At 38.5% G+C, this 19,823-nt stretch overlaps 1 long non-coding RNA gene and 1 further gene across 1 annotated transcript; one reads left to right on the top strand and one right to left on the bottom strand.

Moving 5' to 3' along the window:
- The window catches only part of Igl (immunoglobulin lambda chain complex), a 233,987-nt gene that overhangs the window by 153,332 nt on the left and 60,832 nt on the right, over positions 1–19,823 (top strand).
- On the bottom strand, positions 278–17,453 carry LOC105246083. Its single transcript, XR_875947.2, has 3 exons — positions 17,424–17,453; positions 8,166–8,261; positions 278–807 (listed from the first exon to the last, which is right to left on the bottom strand). It is a non-coding gene; the product is annotated as an uncharacterized LOC105246083 (long non-coding RNA).

Raw genomic sequence — 19,823 nt, 5'->3', positions numbered from 1 at the left:
CCCCTCCCTCTGCCTCACAAGTTCTGGGATTAAAGGTGTATGCCACCACTGCCCAGCCCCCTTTAGGGTTTCCTAATACAGGAAATGGAGTCTGGTTATATAAGGAATAAGTAGGACAGTTCCTTATAATTTCTTTGCCTTGTTGCCAAGTGATAGAGAATTCTTTCTTTAACCCTTACTATTAACATGGTGTTTTTTATGAAACTCTGAGGCTGCCAGCACACTTCCTATCAATAGCTGATAAATTTGATCATTACCTTGTGCTATAGGGCCTGGTAGACCTGTATGAGGTCTGAGATATATAATGGATATATAATGGACGATTCTAATAACTTTTTGCAGTTAAATAAACAGTGAAGTCAATTAAGAATCATCCTGAATTATTTCAGCAGTTTCTATATGCAAGCCAACTCTTTCTGAAAATTGAGAGTTAGTTACTATATTAAGAGAGTCTTGAAATTCTAGTAACATCATAAGTATTGCATATAATTCTGATTTTTAAACTGAATTATAAGAACTTACAAGTATTATACTTATAACTTTAACCTTCCTTATAGCTCATCACTCACCAGAGGTAGTGGAAAGAAAAGGTTAGCAGAACAAAGGAAGATGTGGACCTATTTAGAAACATTTATTTGGGGCAATTCCAATCTTGTCAAAATATTTGCAGTTCAGTTCACACAGATCAGCAGCAGTACCTCAAGTCACTTGTAGATTCTCTCTATGAATCAGCAATGGCAGTTCATCCAGAACAAACAGAAGAGTCTCTGTCAATCAGCCCAAGTCAGTGGAAACAGCCAGAAGTCACTGGAATATAATGAGAAGCTCTTTGGTGCATTTCTCTCTATGAAATCATAACAAGTAATGAATAGCAAAGAAGGCAAAGTGAACCAAAACCACAGTGCTGTCAGAGAAGACCAATGTCAGCATAGCCTAATGAAGACCAGCAAAGATTGGCAAGGCAAACCAATACCACAGCATCATCCACTGTCTGTTAGGTTATCCATGTGTTCTCTAAAATGTACCCTCTAGAGAAACATCACATGCCCCCTTTCCAGGCAGTTTCCAGAAAAACACCATGTGTCTGTTCTCAGTAAAACATGCTCTCCTGTGTCTGCCTCAGCAAAGCATCCTCCCATAGGACAGTTTCCAGAAAAATATTATATGACACAACTGAATCTCCAAAGAAATCAGAAATCTCCAATTCAATACCCTACCTTTCTTGATTTATTTGCATCATTGTAAAATGTCGGGGCTCTAGTAATTGGAGTTCTTTTTATTATATGAGGGGGATCTAATTAGTTCTTTTTATAAAACAAAGTCACTTGCGTTTTGGGTACTTTTTAAAAAATTTTCTCCTGAAAAAAATCACTGCAAGGTCATTAGCAATGTTCATCTTGTGCCCATAATGGAGCAATCTCAACATTAATAAACAGTATTGCAGTCTCAGTTGGATCCATTCTAATTAATTGGATAAGTCTCATTTTTCCTTTTAGTATCAATTCATAAACCTTTCCTATAGAGATTTTTAATCTTTTTACTCTTTGTACTAAAAATGTCTGTTCTAAGATATCATCTTCTCTCTGTATAAGAATTCCTGTGGTAGACCAACTAGAAGACAAGATAACTAAGACAAAGGCTATCTTTAGATTAATATACAAAGATGTGTATCCTGTAGTTTCTTTTCTATCAGAGCCAACTCCTTTTCAGCCTCAGTTGATAATTTTGTTTGGCTATTTAAGTCTTTATCATGTGCAAAGTTTGAAAAAAAATACTTAGTTCTTGAGTAGTCAAGCCAATTGTAAGCGTAAATCAGTTAATATCTCCCAATCATTTCCAGAAACCATTAGGAGTCCTTAATTGGGCTCTCCTAATTTGTAGCATTTGTTCTCTAATATTTCATAGACTTATTTAATATCCTATGTAATTAATAGAATCTCCTCTCTGTTTTTTATCAGAAGCAATTTGTAATACCCAGTGAGACAAGGTTTTCTTTTTTTCATCAAATATTCTTTCCAAGTTATTTGTATCTGAACCAATCAATAAGATATCATCCATATACTGGTAAATTATAGATTGAGGAAATTATCTCTAATGGTTGTTTGACAAAATATTGGCACAAGGTAGTACTGTTTAACATTCCTTGAGGTAGGACATTACAATGGTATTTTATTGGACAGCTTTCTATTAAAAGTAGGTACTGAGAATTCCAAGGGCTTGTGGATTCTTCTATATACTGAGTCCCAAGCTGCTCTTGGACTAATTGTTCTAGTTCCTGTGATTTTCCTTTTATCACAGACCATTGTTCAATCCCAATGGGATAGTCAGTTAACCACTTTAGTGGTAAGATTGTCAGTGTTTTGTTGGACTGACCCTGTTTGAATGTTAACTGCCTTGTCAACCATTAAGTGCTTACTTACAAAGTCTTGGCCTTAGTGGAAAAGTACTGGTTTAGTTGAGATTTCTGTGGGAAAAATTGAAGCCTACCCCTAGTTAAGAACAAATAGCTATAGATCTTGTGGACAGGTACCTGGCTACCCACTCTATTCTGTTCCTCCTGCTGAACTTTTTACCTAGCCAATATTTAATCTCAGATATAATTGAACATAGCTATTATTATTTTGTAAAGTAAAGAGACTTTATAAAGTACAAGAGACCTAACACCCAGTCCATCATTTTGTTAATTAAACAGAACCTCTGTCATCTATCCTTACTTAAAAGACTTATAATTCTACATCTGGCTATGTCTTGGCTTTAGATTGAATGCCATCTGAACACCATCCTCTCAAAACTGTTCCTCTCAAAGTAGAAAGCCTGGGTTGACTAGGAGACTATGCAATTTTTCAACCCCATCAGAAATCCAAGATGACTGATATTAACTGAAAACATACAGAAAGCCTAAAACAGCTTCCAAAACTTATCCAATCCATAGAGACCGCTGGTCACCTGAACAGTCCCTTACTTCAGTATGTTGGAGCACCGGTCTTCAGCCTACTGGCCAGGGTAATCTGACAGACTTAGAGAAACAGGAATTTTAAAGACTAGCCTACTCTGTCTCAACAGAATCAAGCTATCCTAAGCTGTAATTGTGTCCTTTCTTTGGAGAGTATTATGTCTGTAGATGAATGAGGCAATTCTTGCCTAGTGGTTGTTTTGCCACAACTGGAGTAACTCAAAGATGCTCAGTTTCTTCTTTGAGTCCAAGACAGGGAAAGCTTTCAGGAGCAGACTGATCTCAAAGACTAGTGAATAAATAACACTAAAATTTACATTCTGTGGACTTCTGATGTTTTTGTAAGCCAACTATGTTCAGTAATCTAGAGTGTTCTTTGTTAACTACTCTCAGCCATTTCTAATTAAAATAACTGAGGATATCCTAACAATAAACTCAGAGCCATGAATTTCCTATTTGGCCCTTAGCTCACAGGCTTAAACATCTCAGATCTGTTTATAATAACAGCAATATAAGGACGGGGTTCAAGCCTTGTACTTCAAAATTTTTAATATCAAAGACAACCTATAATAACCACCCCCAGTCCCAAAACCTAGGGAACTGGGATGATGACTCTTCATAACTTCTTCAAGCTGAATATGGATGTTGAGATATTTTTGATGGGAGAGGGAAGGGTAAGGAAATGGGAGAATTAGTTGGCCTTAAGAAGGCTACACCAACAATTGTATTAGTCTCTGATGGATCCTGATGAAAAACCAAGACATCGGGAGTTCAACATGTCTGACGATGAAATTCACCAAGGCTATGTATTCTGTAATATATAAATCTCAAATCAAAATTTTAGTATCATCAAAATAAACTTTTTGTTTCATTCTCTGGAATCTAGTTCTCAGGGGGGTCTCCCCCTATCAAATCTGATCCATATAACTCTGGAAGTTATTAAATACCTTAATCACCTTTTCCAAAAACAAAAAGACAAAACCTTTTCCCCAAATCAGCATACCCTTCAGCTGGTAACCAAGAAAACCTGTAGCCCTCTGTCCCAGAGGAACAATAAAACCAGCACAATATTCAAAATCACATGCATTTTAGCCTATTTAGGCCTTTCTAATTTCTCATGTCAGGATTTAAACCCAAAATTCTGTGGAGCCTACATTAGACAGAATATGAGTCTCCTACAGACTTTATTATACAGTCTTTAAAACAATTAATTCACACTTCTGTTTTCCTTTCCTTTTCTTTGCTCTTTCCTTTCCTTTGCTCTTTCCTTTCCTTTGCTCTTTCCTTTCCTTTGCTCTTTCCTTTCCTTTGCTCTTTCCTTTCCTTTGTTCTTTCCTTTCCCCTTTCCATACCTGCTTATAAGAAGCAGCTTGTCAAACAAGGATTTAAAGCTAAAATTCCCATAAAGCCCACGTTAGACAGAATATGAGTACCCTGTAAAACTTGTTAGGGCACTCTCTACCTTGAACCACAGACTTCAATTAATTAATACCTCTTCATAGCAGGTGATTATCACTGCTCTCTCTAGGAGTCAGTGACTAATAATCTCTATCTGGTTCTGAACCACAGGTGAAATTTCCCATCTTAGGTACTACACCTAGTTATAAGAGGCAGCTTGTCAAACCAGGATTTAAACCCAAATGTCCATGGAGCCCATGTTAGACAGAATATGAGTATCACATACGCCTTATTAGAGCACTAAATTTTTATACCTTCTTCAAGTATCAAAAGGTTATATTTCTCTCTTTATAGAAATGAATTACGTGGTACATAGTCCTTTGTACTTTAGTCTCCCAATTATTTATTCACAGGGAGAAGCTGAGTGTAAAAAGATCCAGGTTGTCTGTGTCCTTGTTTGGAGATGGGGTAGGCAGGGTGGGGAACGAAGGATATAGGGAAGCAAACACAGAAAGGCTCTCTCAGGCATAGATGCCCCTCTGCTGTTCTCTGTAGGCCCCTGTGGGGCACTGGGCTATGAACAGACAGCCTGGTTTCCAGTTGAGCTGAGGTATAAACCCCAGGACCTGGTGCTGATAATTTACCTACATGGGACAGAAGGAGTTCTCTCGTGTCTCCTGGAACCCTGGCTCCTGTTACCGCCCCCTCAGCCCCCACAAGAGAAGCATGGTTAGTAGTCACGTAGACAATGTCCCAAGCTTCTGACCTTCAGGCTAAACTCCTCCCAACTATAAGAGGGGCTATTTGGCCCCTCCTCACTCTTTCACTCCTCTCACTCTCTTGTTCCAACTCTCCTCTCCTCTCTCTTCCTCTTACTCTCTAGCCTTTCTTCTCTCTTTCTCTTTTCCCCTTCTCTCCTCTTGGTCATGGCCAGTCTCTCTCTCTCTCTCTCTCTCTCTCTCTCTCTCTCTCTCTCTCTCTCTCTTACTTTCTGTCCTTTCTCCTTCCTTGCCTTTCTATAATAAAGCTCTAAAATCATAGACTGTCTCTGTTCATCAAGGTCCACTGCACAGACTCTCGCCTGTGTGGGAAGCTCTCTCCCATAACCCCAGGGGACAGGGTGTTGGCCCAGGTCCCTGGTCAGGGGCTGACCCTTGTCCACACCCTGTTGAGTGGGGTCAGTGGCTTAGATGCCCACCCGGGACCGAGTGGAAAGCATCTGGGAGCCCACCCATGTCTGCCTGCCCAGAGCATAGGTGGAACTCTGGCCAGACGTGGGCTATCCTCCTTTCCCTCTCCTTCCCCTCTTTCCCCTTTTTAGTTCCCACAGGTTCCTTAAATCTAGCCAGCTTCAAATCCATATTGCTATAGGCTAGGTGACTGCCCAAGCCTCATTCAAGGGTTGGAGGGCAATGAATTTTTATCTCAGTTTAGTTGAATTCAAATCAATACATTAGGCACCATTTTGTTGCGTTAAATCTCCCATCCCAAATATGCCCCAGCAATGAAAACACAACACAGTTAATATGATTACATGCTGTGAGCCTAGATTGGGCAGATGTACCACTATACTACCATCTTCCACAGCTTATGAGACCCCTTAGAACTTACAGTTTCTCCAGGCCATGTGCTTCTGCTCAACTTGTCTCCTTCTTCCTCCTCCTCTGCGTCCTCTCCCTCTTCCATTTTCTCCTTCTTCTCTCCCCCCCCCTTCTGCTCCACTTTCCCTTTTATCTGCCCAATAAGCGGCTCTCCTTTATTTTACAAATTAAGGTGGGAAACAGATTTACAGGAAATCACCTGATTGCTTACTCATTCCTTGTTCGCTGCCACTCACAGAAAAATGGAATCAAATATAATTAGCCCCAGGGCTATCCACAACATTTCCCACTTTCTGTCCAATTAAAAGACTATTTTATCTCAGATATAATTGGACATAACTATTATTATTTTGTAATTTAATTAGCCCCAGGGCTATCCACAACAGATACCAACAAAAATCATTTGGCACAATAAAGCACAAAAAATCGTCCAAGCATTACAACTCTGAAAATATATATTCAGTGACTCACAAACAGAACAGGTAACATCATTATAAATCATCAAAATATAACAACTCTAAAAGGATGTATTCAGTGGGGGCTGTCATTCAAGGCTAGTGGCATATTTCCAGGAGCAGGACAATAAATCTTTAACGGTCAGTGCTCTAAACCACTGACCTAACTTTCAAGCACCATGGTCAGTTATTATTTATCATCTAGTGCCTGTTTTTTTTATAAATCTTCAATGTATAAATTTAAACTGTTTTAATTCTTTCTAATTAAAGCTTCCTTTACCATACACCAAAATCCACCTTTGATGACACACATCTAACCATATGAAATTTTATTCTTGGGAAAATTTTATCTATCATAATAGTTTTGTAAATGATTTAGAAAGTAAAGCATTGGTTTACCGGGGGATAAGGTCATGTTAGTGGTGCCATCTCTAGGAATAGTTTCTTACCCATTATTCTCACTTAAGCTCTTGGCCTAGGCTGCCAGGAACATGTTAAATAAGAAAGGGAATAAGAGAAAACAGAACAGATAGATTGCCATAAGAATTATGGCTCAATATTTTTTCTCCAGCAAAGAGTTCGGCAATTGGTTCCAGGAGGCCTCCCCCTACTGAGGTCAATCACCTCAGTCTGTGGAACTTGTCACACAGATTCTACTGGAGATGGTGTGGCATCTACCATTATCTCACACCTTTAAAACCATTCTCACACATATTCCCCAGATTTCTGCTTGAATGAATTAGCAAACTCATTAAGCTCCTTAGTAGTGTAGTTCATTTCCTCATGGAATACACATTCTATATCCTCTCTAGGGGCTTTGAGTCTCATTATAGGTCTAGAAGAAACTATTGTGGGCTTTGAGGAATATCAGTATTGTCTTGCCCCACACTTTCTTCAAAGAAAGTCACTGCTGATATATCAGACTCTGAGGGATTATTTTCTTCATGTGAAAAAGGCTTCAAGAGGTGGATCTGAAGGTACTACTTCCTCAGGTGAGCTAGACCCTTCAGAATCTGAAGAGTCAACATTCTCAGCTTCAACAGGGTCCTCCCATGCATCCCCATCCCAAGTTATAGGATCCCCTTCTTTGCCAAATATTGCCCTTACTTAACTGAAGACATGCTCTGAGGCTGAGACTTGAATTTTCACTGTAATTCAGCCAACCTTATAATATGAGCTTCAGTTTGATTTTCTGCTGTAGAGAATATTTTCTTCAAGGGCACATTTAGAAAACTTTAGATTGCTTATTTGCATCTGGAGCCAATCAATTCTATCACATAGCTCATTATTTTCCTTCATCAATTTTTCCAGAGATACTAAAAGCAACAAACAAGCAAAATCATTTTCATATTTCCCCACAAACTGTAGAAAGTTGTGTACACTGGGCCATCCTATACGTTGCCAGTTATAATTGATGGATCAAGAAAATTAAAGGCACTAGATTCTTTAATTTGAAATATAGTTTCTACCACAGGCCTTCAATATTCTCTGAACTCCCAGGAGAGAGAATATATGCAGAAGTTTCAGTGAATTAGAAGGTGCTGGTGAATTAGAAGGTGCTGACAAATTATTAAGCTAATTCCAGACTTTAAAAAGAACCATCCTTATACTTCTGCTCTTCTAGAACCACTCACAGTACATTTTTTTTATTAGTCAGATTTCTCTAGAGTCACAGAAGTTATGGAAGGTCACTTAATATTGAGGGAATTTATTGTGATGTCTTAAAGTCTGTAGTCCAACCACCCCAATAATGTTCACCTGTGAATGGGAAGTCGAAGAATCTAGTAGTTGCTCAGTCCCACCAGGTTAGATGTTTCAGCTGGTCTTTTGTAGAAGTAGGTGCCAATAGATATTCTGGAAAGTAAATGAAATCAGGTGAAAAAGAGAGAATCTTCCTTCTTCCAATGTCTTGTTGTAGTTCTCCAGCAGAAGGTGTGTGCCAGATTAAAGATGTGCACCACCTGGCCTGGATCTAGTACTTGCTTTGTCCCAAACTGACCTTGAACTCAGAGATCTCCTTGCCTTAGTGCCTGAGATTAAAGGCATGTACTACCATGCCTGAGCCTAAGCTTTTCAAAGCCACTATGCTTCAAGATCTCCATGACAAGATTCAGGTCAGAAACATCTGTCTTCCAACTTCAAGTCCTGGATCACAGGTGAGCCCTCCAATTCTGGACTGTAGTTTATTCGAGATTAGTCAAGTTGACAGCCAATAATACATAGGACTTGCTATGTCACAAAATGTATTTGGTGTCTGGTTTATTTGCCTCAATTGTGTTCTGTATTTCAGATTCTATTTCTAAGAGTCAAGGGGCTAAGGTAATAAAATATTGATTCAAGGAATGATCAAAAGTGAACCTGGAGTACATGATTAAACTGGTATTCAATTTCTAAAGAAGTAGCTTAGCATATAAAAGACTGGGATTTGGTCTGCAAGAAAGAACTATTTCAAGGAGATTACAGAATTTTCATCTTGCATCCATCACTAACTATGAATCTGTCTTCCTCGATTTCCATTCACCCCTTCTACAACATCTTCTCTCAACCTGAGGTTGGAACATGTCAAAACAGCAACTTATGCGTATAAGGGTATTATTGTGTAGATAGCTATCTGAACTATTTGTTTGTTTGTTTGTTTAGTTTTGTTTTGTTTTATATTTATTTATTTATTTATTCATTTATTTATTCACTTCAAATCTTAGTTGCTATCCCCCCTTTCCTGGTCCATCCCTCACACAATCTCTCTCACAATACCCCTGTCCATGTCCTCTAAGACATGGAGGCCCTTCTGTGTATCACCCAACATTGGCACATCAAGTCTCCATAAAGCTAAGTACATTTTCAACTTGATAACTTGTTTTCTTGATATTTTGTTTTCTGGTTTTAAACATAATGCACATTATTATGCTGACAAATCTATAGATCCCAAAAATTTGCCTAATGCTCTGGATGGGCTGCCTGCTTACATATTTCATTGCACCATGAAATCAATTTTTTTTTTGCAACTACACATTTACCCTAATGTAATCATATCCTTCCCAGCATTAAGTAATTCATTCATACTATTGAGGTTCAGACCTCCTATGTGATAAGTCAGAAACAACTTTACATTTTACAAAATGTATAGAGAGCCTAGGGATGAAAGGAGTATACTTCAACATAACAAAAATTATGTGGGGAAAATGTAAAGCATTTCCACTGATGGGAGAAAAAAGGAGGATGTCAAAACCTGGCACTACTGTTCAATTTATTACTTATAATATTCTCTAAAGCAGTAAGTTAATGGAAGGTAATAAAAGGGTTATGAATGGCAAAAGACACTAAGGTAACTCTATTTTCAGATGATGATTTTTTTTTCTACAAGATACTCTGAACACTACACAAGTGTTTTGAAGCTAATAAATAACTTCAGCATAATGGAATGATTCAAAATAAACTAAAAACCAAAATCTATTTCATATACCAATGATACACATACAGAAAATTCAGAAAATTTGGGCTATAGTCCCCCTCACATTAGACACAAACACACATAGACACATGCACACACACACACACACACACACACACACACCACCACCTTACAACAAACATAATTGAAAAAAATGTATGACTAAGGGAAGCAACTGCCGTCATTATTTTGATTGCATTTCAAAATTGATTCTAGTTTTTAGTTCTAGACAATATTGTGATGAACACCTTAAATATTTACTGACAAAGGCTTTGGTAAAAGCAACACATAAAAATGGATTCATTACCTCTGGGTTTCTTCACAGTTAGAAAAAATTCTGAACCTGCTTGAAATATATTTTGTCCCACTGTAAATAATTGAACCCAAAGTGGGATTACACATGTCACATGCTACTTGTGAACATTACAGTAAAAAGTCGGTGCTCATGATGTCTCCTCCCTCATTCTCTGTCTTCCTTCATAGAGTGATTTCATATGCTGAAATTTGATCCTTTCAATCAATGAAGGATTATAAGTACATTGGCACAGTGTCCACACTTTGGTCTTCATTCTTCTTGAGTTTCATGCGTTTAGCAAATTGTATCTTATATCTTGGGTATCCTAAGTTTTGGGCTAATATTTACTTATCAGTGAGTGAACATTGAATGAGTTCCTTTGTGATTGTGTTACCTCACTCCCTCCAGGTCCATCCATTTGCCTAGGAATTTCATAAATTCATTTTTTTAAATAGCTGAGTAGTGCTCCATTGTGTAAATGTACCACATTTTCTGTATCCATTCCTCTGTTGAGGGGCATCTGGGTTATTTCCAGCTTCTGGCTATTATAAATAAGGCTGCTATGAACATAGTGGAGCATATGTCCTTCTTACCAGTTGGGGCATCTTCTGGATATATGCCCAGGAGTGGTATTGCTGGATCCTCTGGTAGTACTATGTCCAATTTTCTGAGGAACCGCCAGACTGATTTCCAGAGTGGTTGTACAAGCTTGCAATCCCACCAACAATGGAGGAGTGTTTCTCTTTCTCCACATCCTCGCCAGCATCTGCTGTCACCTGAATTTTTGATCTTAGCCATTCTGACTGGTGTGAGGGGGAATCTCAGGGTTGTTTTGATTTGCATTTCCCTGATGATTAAGGATGTTGAACATTTTTTCAGGTGCTTCCCAGCCATTCGGTATTCCTCAGGTGAGAATTCTTTGTTCAGTACTGAGCCCCATTTTTAGTGGGGTTACTTGATTTTCTGGAGTCCACCTTCTTGAGTTCTTTATATATATTGGATATTAGTCCCCTATCTGATTTAGGATAGATAAAGAGCCTTTCCCAATCTGTTTATGGTCTTTTTGTCTTATTGATGGTGTCTTGCAGAAGCTTTGCAGTTTCATGAGGTCCCATTTGTCAATTCACAATCTTACAGCACAAGCCATTGCTGTTCTATTCAGGAATTTTTCCCCTGTGCCCATATCTTCAAGGCTTTTCCCCACTTTCTCCTCTATAAGTTTCAGTGTCTCTGGTTTTATGTGAAATTCCTTGATCCACTTAGATTTGACCTTAGTACAAGGAGATAGGAATGGTTCAATTCACATTCTTCTACATGATAACAACCAGTTGTGCCAGCACCATTTGTTGAAAATGCTGTCTTTCTTCCACTGGATGGTTTTAGCTCCCTTGTTGAAGATCAAGTGACCATAGGTGTGTGGGTTCATTTCTGGGTCTTCATTTCTATTCCATTGGTCTACTTGTCTGTCACTGTACCAGTACCATGCAGTTTTTATCACAATTGCTCTGTAGTACAACTTTAGGTCAGGCATGGTAATTCCACCAGAGGTTCTTTTATCCTTGAGAAGAGTTTTTGCTATCCTCGGTTTTTTGTTATTCCATATGAAATTGCAGATTGCTCTTTCTAATTCGTTGAAGAATTGAGTTGGAATTTTGATGGGGATTGCATTGAATCTGTAGATTGCTTTTGGCAAGATAGCCATTTTTACAATGTTGATCCTGCCAATCCCTGAGCATGGGAGATCTTTCTATCTTCTGAGATCTTCTTTAATTTCTTTCTTCAGAGACTTGAAGTTTTTATCATACAGATCTTTCACTTCCTTAGTTAGAGTCATGCCAAGATATTTTATATTATTTGTGACTATTGAGAAGGGTGTTGTTTCCCTAATTTCTTTCTCAGCCTGTTTATTCTTTGTGTAGAGAAAGGCCATTGACTTGTTTGAGTTAATTTTATGTCCAGCTATTTCACTGAAGCTGTTCATCAGGTTTAGGAGTTCTCTGGTGGAATTTTTAGGGTCACTTATATATACTATCATATCATCTGCAAAAAGTGATATTTTGACTTCCTCTTTTCCAATTTGTATCCCCTTGATCTCCTTCTGTTGTCGAACTGTTCTGGCTAGGACTTCAAGTACAATGTTGAATAGGTATAGAGAGAGTGGACAGCCTTGTCTAGTCCCTGATTTTAGTGGGATTGCTTCAAGCTTCTCACCATTTCCTTTGATGTGGGAACAAAACACCCATGGAAGGAGTTACAGAGACAAAGTTAGGAGCTGTGACGAAAGGATGGACCATCTAGAGACTGCCATATCCAGGGATTCACCCCATAATCAGCTTCCAAATGCTGACACCATTGCATACACTAGCAAGATTTTGCTGAAAGGACCCTGATATAGCTGTCTCTTGTGAGACTATTCCAGGGCCTTACAAACACAGAAGTGGATGCTCACAGTCAGCTATTGGATGGATCACAGGACTCCCAATGGAGGAGCTAAAGAAAGTACCCAAGGAGCTAAAGGGATCTGCAACTCTATAGGTGGAACAACATTATGAACTAACCAGTGCCCCAGAGCTCTTGACTCTAGCTGCATATGTATCAAAAGATGGCCTAGTCGGCCATCACTGGAAAGAGAGGACCATTGGACACACAAACTTTATATGCCCCAGTACAGGGGAACACCAGGGCCAAAAAAAATGGGAACGGGTGGGTAGGGAGGTGAGGGGGGGTGTATGGGGAACTTTTGGGATAGCATTGGAAATGTAATTGAGGAAAATACGTAATAAAAAATATTTTAAAAAATTTTAAAAGAATGGATTAATTCGCATTCTTCTACATGATAACTGCCAGTTGTACCAGCACCATGTCCCTCAACAGAGGAATGGATACAGAAAATGTGGTACATTTACACAATAGAGTACTACTCAGCAATTAAAAACAATAAATTTATGAAATTTCTAGGCAAATGGATGGATCTGGAGGGTATCTTCCTGAGTGAGGTAACCCAATCACAAAAAAACTCACATGATATGCACTCACTGATAAGTGGATATTAGCCCAGAAACTTAAAATATACTCAAGATACAAATTGCAAAACACATGAAACTCAAGAAGAAGGAATACCAAAATGTGGATACTTTGTCCCTTCTTAGAATTGGGAACAAAACACCCCTGAAAGGAGTTACAGAGAAAAAGTTTGGAGCTGAGATGAAAGGATGGACCATCCAGAGACTACCCCACCAGAGGATCCATTCCATAATCAGCCACCAAACTAAGACATTATTGCATATGCCAGAAGATTTTGCTTAAAGGACCCTGATATAGCTGTCTCTTCTGAGGCTATGCCAGTGCCTGGCAAATGCAGAAGAGGATACTAACAGTCAGCTATTGAATGGATCACAGGGCCCCCACTGGAGGAGCTAGAGAAAGTACCCAAGGAGCTGAAGGGGTCTGCAACCCCATAAGTGGAACAACAATATGAACTAACCAGTAACCCCAGGTGGAACAACAATATGAACTAATCAGTACCCCCAGAGCTCATGTCTCTAGCTGCATATGTAGCAGAAGATGGCCTAGTTGGCCATCATTGGGAAGAGAAGCCCCTTGGTCTTACAAACTTTATATGCCCCAGTACAAGGGAATGCCAGGGCCAAGAAGTGGGAGTGGGTGGGTAGGAGAGCAGGGAGGGGTATTAGGGACTTTAGGGATAGTGTTTGAAATGAAAATGAAGAAATAACTAATAAAAATTGGAAAAAAAAAACAAAAAAAAGTACATTGGCAGTAACTACACACTATGTCCAGAGTGTAAGCTCTAGAATCAAGACACTACCATGTTGACTTTAATTCTCTAAGTGTCATAATTTATCCACTAACAAACTGATTTGCAAGTTTTATTTACAATTAAGGCTGTGAAGAGCAGAGACTTTAAACATTTTGTCAAAAAGTAGTTGGTTAAGGGTGCCAAAATATTTCCCCAGTAAATATCCCTACTTCCCCTAAGCAGGAATCCACGAAAATTGATTCTAAACATAGGCAATCCATTCTAAAATCGAATAAAATCGACTTCCAACCCAAAGTTATCAAAAAAGAGAAGGAGGGACACTTCATAAACATCAAAGGTAAAATCCTCTAAGAGGAACTCTCAATTCTGAATATCTATGCTCCAAATAAAAGGGCAGCCACATTCATTAAAAACACTTTAGTAAAGCTCAAAGCACACATTGCACCTCACACAATAATAGTGGGAGACTTCAACACCCCACTTTCATCAATGGACAGATAATGGAAACAGAAACTAAACAGGGACACAGTGAAACTAACGGAAGTTATGAAACAAATTGGCTTAACAGATATCTACAGAACATTCTATCCTAAAACAAAAGGATATACCTTCTTCTCAGCACCTCATGGTACCTTCTCTAAAGTTGACCACATAATTTCTCACAAAACAGGCCTCAACAGATACAAAAATATTGAAATTGTCCCATGCATCCTATCACACCATCACGGACTAAGGCTGATATTCAATAACAACATAAATAATGGAAGGCCAACATTCACGTGGAAACTGAACAACACTCTTCTCAATGATACCTTGGTCAAGGAAAGAATAAAGAAAAAAATTAAATACTTTTTAGAGTTTAATGAAAATGAAGCCATTACATACCTAAACTTATGGGACACAATGAAAGCATTTCTAAGAGAGAAACTCATAGCTCTGAGTGCCTCCAGAAAGAAACTAGAGAGAGCACACACTAGCAACTTGACAACACAACTAAAAGCTCTAGAAAAAAAAAGAAAGCAAATTCACTCAAGAGGAGTAAAAGGTAGGAAATAATCAAACTCAGAGGCGAAATCAACCAAGTGGAAACAAGAAGAGGTATTCAAAGAATCAACCAAACCAGGAGCTGGTTCTTTGAGAAATTCAACAAGATAGATAAACGCTTAACGAAACTCACTAGAGGCCATGGGGACAGCATCCTAGTTAACAAAATCAGAAATGAAAAGGGAGGGGGTGGTGAGATGGCTCAACAGGTAAGAGCACCCGACTGCTCTTCTGAAGGTCCTGAGTTCAAATCCTGCCAACCACATGGTGGCTCACAATCATCTGTAACGAGATCTGACTCCCTCTTCTATTGTGTCTGAAGACAGCTACAGTGTACTTACATATAATAAAAAATAAATAAATCTTTAAAAAAAAAGAAAGAAATGAAAAGGGAGACATAACAACAGATCCTGATGAAATTCAAAACAACATCAGATCCTTCTACAACAGGATATACTCAACAAAACTGGAAAACCTGGATGAAATGGACAAATTTCTAGACAGATACCAGGTACCAAAGTTAAATCATGATCAAGTTAACGATGTAAACAGTCCCATATCCCCTAAAGAAATAGAAGCAGTCATTAATAGTCTCCCAACCAAAAAAAGCACAGGACCAGATGGGCTTAGTGCAGAGTTCTATCAGACCTTCAAAGAAGATCTAATCCCAGTTCTTCACAAACTATTCCACAAAATAGAAGTAGAAGGTAATCTACCCAACTCATTCTATAAAGCTACAATCACTCTGATACCTAAACCACAGAAAGATCCAACAAAGATAGAGAACTTCAGACCAAATTCCCTTATGAATATCGATGCAAAAATACTCAATAAAATTCTCACTAACTGAATCCAAGAACACATTAAAACAATCATCCATCATGATCAAGTAGGTTTTATTCCAGAGATGCAGGGTTGGTTTAATATATGGAAACCCATCAACATAACCCATTATATAAACAAACTCAAAGACAAAAACCTCATAATCATCTCCTTAGATGCGGAGAAAGCATTTGACAAGATCCAACACCCATTCATGATAAAAGTCTTGGAAAGATCAGGAATTCAAGGCCCATACCTAAACATGATAAAAGCAATCTACAGCAAACCTGTAGCCAACATCAAAGTAAATGATGAGAAGCTGGAAGCAATCCCACCAAAATCAGCGACTAGACAATGCTGCCCACTTTCTCCCTACCTATTTAACATTGTACTTGAAGTCCTAGCCAGATAGATTTGACAACAAAACGAGATCAAGGGGATACAAATTGGAAAAGAAGAAGTCAAAATATCACTTTTTGCAAATGATATAATAGTATATATAAGTGACCCTAAAAATTCCACCAGAGAACTCCTAAACCTGATAAACAGCTTCGGTGAAGTAGATGGATATAAAATTAACTCAAACAAGTCAATGGCCTTTCTCAACACAAAGAATAAACAGGCTGAGAAAGAAATTAGGGAAACAACACCCTTCTCAATAGTCACAAATAGTATAAAATACCTAGGCGTAACTCTAACTATGGAAGTGAAAGATTTCTATGATAAGAACTTCAAGTCTCTGAAGAAAGAAATTAAAGAAGATCTCAGAAGATGGAAAGATCTCCCATGCTCATGAATTGGCAGGATCAACGTTGTAAAAATGGCTACCTTGCCAAAAGCAATCTACAGATTCAATGCAATCCCCATCAAAATTCCAACTCAATTCTTCAACGAATTAGAAAGAGCAATCTGCAATTTCATATGGAATAACAAAAAACCGAGGATAGCAAAAACTCTTCTCAAGGATAAAAGAACCTCTGGTGGAATCACCATGCCTGACCTAAAGTTGTATTACATTGCAATTGTGATAAAAACTGCATGGTACTGTTGGTAGTGACAGATAAGTAGACCAATGGAATAGAAATGAAGACCCAGAAATGAACCCACACACCTATTGTCACTTAATCTTCAACAAGGGAGCTAAAACCATCCAGTGGAAGAAAGACAGCATTTTCAACAAATGGTGCTGGCACAACTGGTAGTTATCATGTAGAAGAATGTGAATTTATTTATTGCTATCTACTTGTACTAAGATCAAATCTAAGTGGATCAAGGAACACCACATAAAACCAGAGACACTGAAACTTATAGAGGAGAAAGTGGGGGAAAGCCTCGAAGATATGAGCACTATGGAAAAATTCCTGAATAGAACAGCAATGGCTTGTTCTGTAAGATTGAGAATTGACAAATGGGACCTCATAAAACTGCAAAGCTTCTGTAAGGCAAAAAGACACCGTCAATAAGACAAAAAGGCCACCAACAGATTGGAAAAGGATCTTTATCTTTTCTAAATCAGATAGGGGAATGATATCCAATATATATATATACAGAACTCAAGAAGGTGGTCTCCAGAAAATCAAATAACCCCATTAAAAATGGAGCTTATGCTAAACAAAGAATTCTCACCTGAGGAATACCGAATGGCTGGGAAGCACCTGAAAAAAAAAAAAAAAAAAAAACGTTCAGCATCCTTAATCATCAGGGAAATGCAAATCAAAACAACCCTGAGATTTTATCTCACACCAGTCAGAATGGCTAAGATCAAAAATTCAGGTGACAGCAGATGCTGGAGAGGATGGGGAGAAAGAGGAACACTCCTCCATTTTTGGTGGGATTGCAAGCTTGTACAACCACTCTGGAAATCAGTCTGGCGGTTCCTCAGAAAATTGGACATAGTACTACCAGAGGATCCCACAATACCACTCCTGGGCATATATCCAGAAGATGGTCCAACTGGTAAGAAAGACACATGCTCCACTATGTTGATAGAAGCCTTATTTATAATAACCAGAAGCTGGAAATAACCCAGATGCCCCTCTACAGAGGAATGGATACAAAAACATGTGGTACATTTACACAATGGAGTACTACTCAGCTATTAAAAAGAATGAATTTATGAAATTCCTAGGCAAATGGTTGGACTTGGAGGGCATTATCCTGAGTGAGGTAACCCAAACACAAAAATCAAATGATATGTTCTCACTGATAATTGGATATTAGCCCAGAAACTTAGAATACCCAAGATATAAGATACAATTTGTGAAACACATGAAACTCAAGAAGAAAGTGTAGACACTTTGCCCCTTCTTAGAATTGGGAACAAAACACCCATGGAAGGAGTTACAGAGACAAAGTCTAGAGCTGAGACAAAAGGATGGACCATCTAGAGACTGCCATATCCAGGGTCCATCCCATAATCCGCCTGCAAACGCTGACACCATTGCATACACTAGCAAGATTTTACAGAAAGGACACTGATATAGCTGTCTCTTGTGAGACTATGCTGGGGCCTAGCAAACACAGAAGTGGATGCTTACAGTCAGCTATTGGATGGATCACAGGGCCCCCAATGGAGGAGCTAGAGAAAGTACCCAAGGAGCTAAAGGGAACTGCAACTCTATAGGTGGAACAACAATATGAACTAACCAGTACCCGGGAGCTATTGACTCTAGCTGCATATGCATCAAAAGATGGCCTAGTCGGCCATCACTAGAAAGAGAGGCCCATTAGACTTGCAAACTTTATATGCCCCAGTACAGGGGAATGCCAGGGCCAAAAATTGGAGTGGGTGGGTAGGGGAGTGGGGGAGGATGGTATGGGGGACTTTTGGGATAGCAATGGAAATGTAAATGAGGAAAATACCTAATAAAAAATATTTAAAAAGAAAAAAAACATAGGCAATCAACTAAGAGTCCTGGAAAATGCCAGAAAATTGGGAGATTTAGGCTCCTCTAAGACTTTCATACCACTGTAAACACTTAATCCTCCTCAAAATTGAATTGGGTTATTTTGCAGAGAAAACAAGACCAATCAAGTTCAAGACATATGAGAACTTCTGATCATGTCCTCTGACATTAGTTGTCATTCTAAAATGTCACATAATATTCAATTTTGGCAATAATTCTGGACACAACATGTGAAATTCTGTCACTAGTATCTAATACATGATCCATGATCTTTGATACATTAACCCAATCTTGGACTATTTTTTCCCTCATTCTTTAATGTCTTAAGTATGATTCTTACTAAATAACCTGTACATATGATTCTCAAAATCAATGATTTCCTCTTTCAGTCATGGAAATCATTACTTGTGTTTTGTCAAAGCACTTAAATAAGGATAAATCCCCAAAACATTGAAATCAATGTACAAAAAATTGAGACTAATTTCTGAAACAAAATATAAACTGAAATAATTGAAGAGGAAAATGTAATACTTATTAGGCAGCTTGGCAAATAAATGTAGGGTTGTCTAGTAACAATAAGAGTGGTTAAATGAACAAATGAGAATAATAAAGCCACTAGAGGGTGGTGTGACCCTTCTCAGAAGTCTTCAGAGACCACGTGTTTAAATTCACTGAACCATATACAGTTGCTCATTGGCCCCTTACAGTGTTACAAGATCTGATTCTTCCCAGGGGGAAAATCCATCTCAAAAAACACAGGGCCTCCTTTGATCTGACTCTCACAGTGTAACAAGGTACTAGAAGGGTTTTACAGCTCATAAACATAATGCACAGTACATATAGTTCACTGGGAAGAGCTTCTTGATTGTGAGAGATTTCAGAATTACACACAGAATATCAGAGCCACAAAAGTTAGAAATTAGTCTATGAATGCTTTAATTCAGTCAGAGATTAGGGGAGCTGCAAAGTGAAAATATTTCCTTGGACATGATGACTGTGCTCCTTGTGCCTGTGCCACAGTCCTGGTTTGCAGTAAATGAATTACTAAGGACCATTTCCCCAAAGAAACCTTGGCACAGAAGAGATGCTATTTGCTCACTAATTGAGAATCAGTAGCTGC

This window comes from Mus musculus, chromosome 16, assembly GCF_000001635.26.
Source record: "Mus musculus strain C57BL/6J chromosome 16, GRCm38.p6 C57BL/6J".
In the NCBI taxonomy this organism is placed as follows: Eukaryota; Metazoa; Chordata; class Mammalia; order Rodentia; family Muridae; genus Mus; species Mus musculus.
This window is presented reverse-complemented; position numbering and strand designations above follow the sequence as displayed.